This window comes from Sorex fumeus, unplaced genomic scaffold (assembly GCF_029834395.1).
Source record: "Sorex fumeus unplaced genomic scaffold, SorFum_2.1 ptg000024l, whole genome shotgun sequence".
NCBI lineage: Eukaryota > Metazoa > Chordata > Mammalia > Eulipotyphla > Soricidae > Sorex > Sorex fumeus.
Window position 1 is genome coordinate 56,043,298 of NW_026606081.1, and position 6,737 is coordinate 56,050,034.

Here is a 6,737-nt window from a genome sequence, read left to right on the forward strand (position 1 = left end):
GGCTTGCACCTCGCGTTGCCCCAGCCCCGGGCCCCTGGCCTGGGTGGTCAGGACTGCAGTGACCCTCCTGCAAAGGACGACCCTGACGCGGCCGCAGCGTTCGCCTGGAGGTGGCGGCCCGTTGGGGGCCGCGTTACTGGTGGTCCAGATCCAGGTCCAGAGCCAGGGGCGGCCCCTGCCCAGAGCCTCGAAACCGGGGTGCACAGCGGGGCATCCTCGACTTGGCTTTGGCGCTGGCCGCGTGACCTCTCTCCCGGCCAGCTGGCGCGAGGCCCAGCACGTGACTTCAAGGTCGCGTTTGAACACGTTGGGCAGGAATAACCCGGGTTAATGACGCCATGAAAGGTCCCGGCAAAGCGGTCATCATCCCCCGTAGCTGCGCCCAAACGGGGTTTGCGCCTCTGACCCACAGGCCTTCGAGCAGAGCCTGGACACCCCCAACGACAGCCTCCCTCTCTCCCCACACTGACCTTGAGCGCTGACCTTGCAGTGTCCAGGGCCTGATGCTCCAGCCCTGCCCCTCCGCCGCCACTCCTTGGGTCCAGGATGGGGGTGGGGCTCCTTGATGGTCACTCTGCCTCAGAGATGTGCAGGAAGGAGCCAAGGTGGGCGGCATCGCCTTGTTTCTGGGGCCACCCACTCCTCGCCCAAGTTCCCCTATGGGTGCGCCCTCCCAAGCAGCAACAACAGAGAAGAAAGTGAGAGTAAGAAAAGCAGATGAAGTGTCCAGGGGCTGAAGGGCAGCTTCCCCCAGCCCCTTCCTCAGAGGTCAGGCTGCTTCTAGTCCCGTCTGTGTTACACCACACCACACACGCACACACACACCCGCTCACACACATGCACTCACATGCTCAAACACATACACACACGTATATACACTCACATACATGTTTACACGCATGTGCATACATTTATATGCATATACATAAACACACATGCATGCCCATGGAATGCACTCGTGCACACAAACACACCTGCACACATACATGAAATATGGCACACACAAATGCACATACTTAAACACATATGTATGCATGCACATATACTCAAACACAAACACTTGCACATGCATGTAGATGCACGTACTTACATGAACACACATGTGCACACTCACATCAAACACCATGTGTATACACATGCATTCACACACCTGCATGTGCACACATACGTACACACCCTCACTTAACACATATGTCACATCTATACACAGTCACACACGCACACACACACACACTTTGTCCCCTGTTGTGTCTGACGCCTCCGAGTCTCTGTGGGCTCTGTCCACTGCCTTTCTCGGGAGCTTGCTGCCCCCGCCTCTCCGCCTCTGGTCTCACACAACCCCCACCAGTATGGGGAAGCGGGGGGCTCCTGGCACACGAGGTGTGCCCCTTTTACCCACAAACTCCCCAGAGACCCACTACAGTGGCAGCACGAGCTTCACTTGCCTGCAGAGGAGCTGGAGGCTCAGAAAGGCTGAGTGACCTGGCCCAGGTCACACAGCCAGATGGTGGAGGCCGCATGAAGACGGCCCCTGTCTAGCCCATTGGTCTGTCTCTATGGGGACAGCTCTGGCAATAACAAGTCTCCACCTGGAACCTGAGCACAGGGCCCAATCCAGGAGTAGGCGGGAACCTGATCTTCCCTGTGGGCACAGTGAGCTTGCTGAAGTCCCAGGGGACACTCAGACACACAGGGAAGCCCCCAAAGTTAGCAGGCTGTGACTGACTTGCTCAAGAGCCCCACCAGAGCCCACCCCCTTCCCTCTAGGTCCTCACTGCCCAATCACAGCTGGCCCCTGCAGGATGGGCCCTGCTCACGGTCTGATGGGGAGTCTTGGAGGGACCATCCTGGCCGAGATGGACGAGCCCAGGTCACAGGGGGGAGGCCCACATGCATCAGATCCCAGTCCAGCTTCCACTATCACACTGCCCAAGCAGTGGAGGCCCCTGGCCCCACTGGGCGTGACCCCAGCAGTGTCCTTGGTCCTGGCACTGAGGCCACCCCGGCCTCTTGAGTACTGTGCGGAGGCACAGCACCCTCTAAAGAGCCTGGTCACGGGCAGGACATGTCACTGCCAAGTCCCCATGTGGCCCGGGAGGGGTGGGATTTTGCAGACAGATATCGCCGCTCAGGGAACGGTGTGGACGGGGGTCCCTGGATTGTTCCCTTGTATGTCCCCCTGCCTCCCACCACCCCCGTTCTTCGTGGCCAAGTCTCCCCTCTCAGTCCATGGCCCCGAGACACCGTCACTTCCCAAGAGTGAGCCCAGAAGGCAACTCTAGGGGCACTGTACCCCACACAGCCCCGCGTGTACCCCCCCCCCAGCTGTTCCTGGGTTGCGCCTGCTCCCAGGCCAGCATTTCCAGGAACCGGAGACGGTGCCTGGCGCAGGCCACCTGGGGGCCACGCAACCCTGGAGCTCCTTCCCCAGGGCCCTGGGAGTCTCCCTCAGGGACCTTTGCCAGCTGTGCCCGTGACTGTGCTCTCCCGGGGTGGTGGGGGCACAGAGGCTGACGCAACTCCGGGAGTTTAATTTCCTCCTGTGCCCTTGGGTCTCTGACTCGTCTTAGTCTGACCGAACTGCAGCTGCAGTCACAGACGATTGGGCTGGGCAGATGCTTTAGCCCCTGGGTTCTGCTGGGTGTGGCCCCAATGCAACCGACTGATCAGAAAGTCTGAGAACTATGGCAGCGGGCACTGGAGAGAGAGGACAGGGGTCAAGGCACCCCGGTCAGCCCCCAGCACCACAGAGGGTCCCTTAAGCACCAGCAGGAGCACCCTAGAACACACCCAGAAGTGCTCTCCCAAGCACTGCTGGGTGCCCCCACCCCCAAAAGGCAGCCACAGGCAAAATGCCACGCCAGGTCTCAGGGCTTTGTTCCTCTCACAAGGAGTTGACGGGATGCCTCAGGTGCTCCTCCCTCCTCTCTCCCCCCTCCCCTGACCGCACTGAGGCCACGCTAGTGGCTACTTTGTCTATTTCAACAGCGACACCGTGTGGTGGGACTAGAAATCCATCCCAGATCCTAGACTTGCCAGCTCCCTGTTTCTTTGGGCCGGAGGTAACAGCGCCTAGGAATCCCGGATCCCGGGTGGGACAGGCAGGGGAGAGGGGGGCATCCTCCCTCCAGGCAGAATGCAGTAACGGAGTGAAAAGTCGCACTAAGAAGCCCCAGTCGAGGCTGGAGAGAGCTTGCTTCTCATGTAGCTGACCCCCGCCCTGCAAGTGATTCCTCCAAACATTGCCCAGAGTGACCCCTGAGCACTAAGCGGGGAGCAGTCCCAGAGCATCACCTGTATGTGGCCCCCAAATAGCTGGAGCAGGGGGCACTGGCACACTGCCAAATTCCCCCAGGGTGCCGGTCAGATTCTTGACATATCCAGGCGGGTGTGGAGGTGAATGAGGGTCTCAGGTTCTTGCAGGACTCTAACTGGATGATGCCTTGAGGACTTCCAAGAGTGACTTGTGAGCACAGAACCAGGAGTCAGCCCTGAGCACTGCCAAGAGTGATTCCTGAGCACAGAGCCAGGAGCCAGTCCTGAGCACTGCCAAGAGTGATTCCTGAGCACAGAGCCAGGAGTTAGCCTTGAGCACTGCCAGGAGTCATCCCTGAGCACAGAGCCGGGAGTCAGCCCTGAGTATTGCCAGGAGTCAGCCCTGAGCACAGAGCTGGAAGTTACCCCGTGAGCACTGCCAGGAGTAATTCCTGAGCACAGAGATGGGAGTTAGCCCCGAGCACTGCCAGGAATGATTCCTGAGCACAGAGCCAGGAGTTAGCCCTGCACACCCCCAGGTGTGGTCCCAAAACAAAGAGAAAGGAAGAAAATGAAAAGTGAAGTCCTTATTTGGCTGCTCCCAGGCTGGAGGCGCCCCTGCACAGCGCCCTGTGACTGTGTCAGAAGGAGCTGGGGCTGGGCCCTAGAGTGACTTAAAAGGAAACAAGAATTCCCAGGTCGACAGCGTGAAGACAGCAGTGAGTCATTGCAATCTGCACTTCCCCGCTGACCTCCAGCATCCACAGTTCCGCGAGCCGCCCCATAAAAACCCGAGCTACTCTCCAAGGGCCGAAACCTGGCATTCAAGACGTTGGTTAACTTGGCTTTGGGCTGAGACAGTCACAGCCGCCAAGCCCTGTGCTCTAGTCCAGGAGTAAAACCGGGCCCTGGTTCTGAGCTCCGAGGGCAGCAAGGGCGAGGGCAGCGGGTAGGGCGTGTGGCAAGCGGGAGGAAGGTCAGCACCACCTCAACACGGGCACCCGAACAAAAGCAAAACCCGGGGGGTGGGGAGCCGGCAAGGGCGGGCACATGCTCTCTGCACTCAGGGGACGCAGGCTTCCGCCAAGACACCCCGAGGATCAGGCCCCAGAGGTTGCTCCCAGACACCTCTCGGCCTCCTCCTCGCCAGCATCCACAGTTATCTGGGAGCAACCTCCAGGCCCTGACCCCAAACCTGGGTATGTGGCCCAAAATAGAATCAGAAAAAAAAAGTCCTGGCTAGGACCAAGGAAGAGGCCAGCTTCTGTGTCCTGCCAGTCAGGAGGGCCGGGCCACACAGGCCCCAGGAACAGGCCAAGCTGGGGACTCCAAGGCAGTGCCCAGCAAGCCCGAAGCCTGGCCCTGCCCAGGGCTGTCCAGGCATCCCAGAGGAATAATAAACACCCCCAACACGCACATACATGCATACCTACACACAAACACACATATGCACGCACACGCCACACACAGATGTACATAAACACACATGTGTACACACATACCACACCATACATGCATGCACACAGACATGCCACACACATAACACGTATGTGCACAAACACCACAGACATGCACACATATACCACATGACATACCACACATACACATAGACATACACGGCACACATAAGCACACATGTATGCACACACCACACGCGCATGCACACAGGCATATATGCCACACATATAAACACGTATGCACACGCTGTATGCACACAGACATTGGGAGACTCCTGCACATACCTTCTTCAGAGGGACTCGCCACAAGCAAAGTCTGGTTGTGAGTCAGTAACTGACTCTGTCGGGGCTTTCTCCCCAGCCCTGACTGAAGCCAAGCAGAGAGCCAGGGGCAGCTTTCACATGTCTCTATGACTCAGCCCCCGAGGAACAGGCCCTAGCAGGTCAGAGAGAGAAAGAGGCAGAGGAGGCCTTGGGTGAAGGCAGCTGGTGTTTCCGGGCAGCAGGAAGTGGCCGCAGCTCACTTCAAGGCCTCAGGCATGAGCTTGGCTTGCACTCAGACCCTGGGCCAGCTGTGCCGGGATGATGCAGCACCCAGACCCGAAAGGCCAGCCAGAGACAGGCCAGAAGTGTCCGCGTGCAGAGAGGGTCCTAGCAACCGGAGCTCTGAGGCGAAAGGAAGCCGAGCTCAGCCAGTGTGAAGTTGACCCAGAATGGGGAGACGAACAGGGGTGGGGGGTGGGGAGAGGAGAATGAAGAGGGTGGTGGGGAGAGGAGCAGAGGTGAATTGTGGGGAGAGAAACAGGGGTGGGTTTTGGGGAGAGGAGCAGGGGTGGGGTGTGGGGAGAGGAGAATGAGGAGGGTCGTGGGGAGAGCAGCAGGGCTGGGGTGTGTGGAGAGGAGTAGGGGTGGGTCGTGGGGAGAGGAGAATGAGGAGGGTCGTGGGGAGAGGAGCAGGGGTGAATTGTGGGGAGAGAAACAGGGGTGGGTTTTGGGGAGAAGAGCAGGGGTGGGGAGTGGGGAGAGGAGAATGAGGAGGGTCGTGGGGAGAGGAGCAGGGGTGAGGCGTGGGGAGAGGAGTAGGGGTGGGGTATGGGGAGAGGAGAATGAGGAGGGTCGTGGGGAGAGGAGCATGGGGAGGCGGTGCGAATCCCGTGAATCTTGCGGCAGTGAGCACTGCGGGAACACAGACCCGTTGGTCCCGCAGCGGCTCTGCTTTCTTGTTTAGGGGCCCATACCTGGTGGTGCTCAGGTGCTCCGCCCAGCTCAGTGCTCAGGGCTGTTTCCAACAGTGCATGGGAGACCATGCAGTGCTGGGGCTTGGACCCCAACCCCAATCTCCTTCCTGCAAAGCAAGTGCTCCAACCCAAGGAGCCCTTTCCCTGACCCCTGGCCCCCAGAATTCTCTTTTTCTTTTGAACTATTTTTTGTTTCTTTTTGGATCACACCTGGCGATGCAAAGGGGTTACTTCCTGGCTCATGCACTCAGGAATTACCCCTGGCGGTGCCCGGGGGACCATATGGGATGCTGGGAATCGAACCCGGGTCCGCCGCATGCAAGGCAAACGCCCTACGTGCTGTGCTATCACTCCAGCCCCTTGAACCATTTCTTTAGCAGTTCTTTTTTTTGGGGGGGAGGAGGGGTGCCGTGGGAGCACATCCAACAGTGCTCAGGGCTTATTCCTGACTCTGAATCAGAGATCACTCCTGGTAGTGCTCAGGGGATCATGTGGGGTGCAGGAATCCAACCTTGGTTGGTCGCATGCAAGAGAAGCACCTCCTCACTTCTGCTGCTCCCCAGGACAGGTCTAAAGGAAACACCAATTTTCGTTCCACACTGCAGCCCTTCTTCCAGTCTGGCTTCTTCCAGTCTCCCCTCACAGAGGCCAGCCTTGGGGGCTGAGCCCATAGGCTCCTCTCTCTGCTAACCTCAGCTTTGTCCAGCCTGCCTTTCACAGCTGCCCCCACTGCTTCTGGCTCTTACTACAGGCCCAGGAACACTTTTGGTTCATCCCCAAGAGTTTG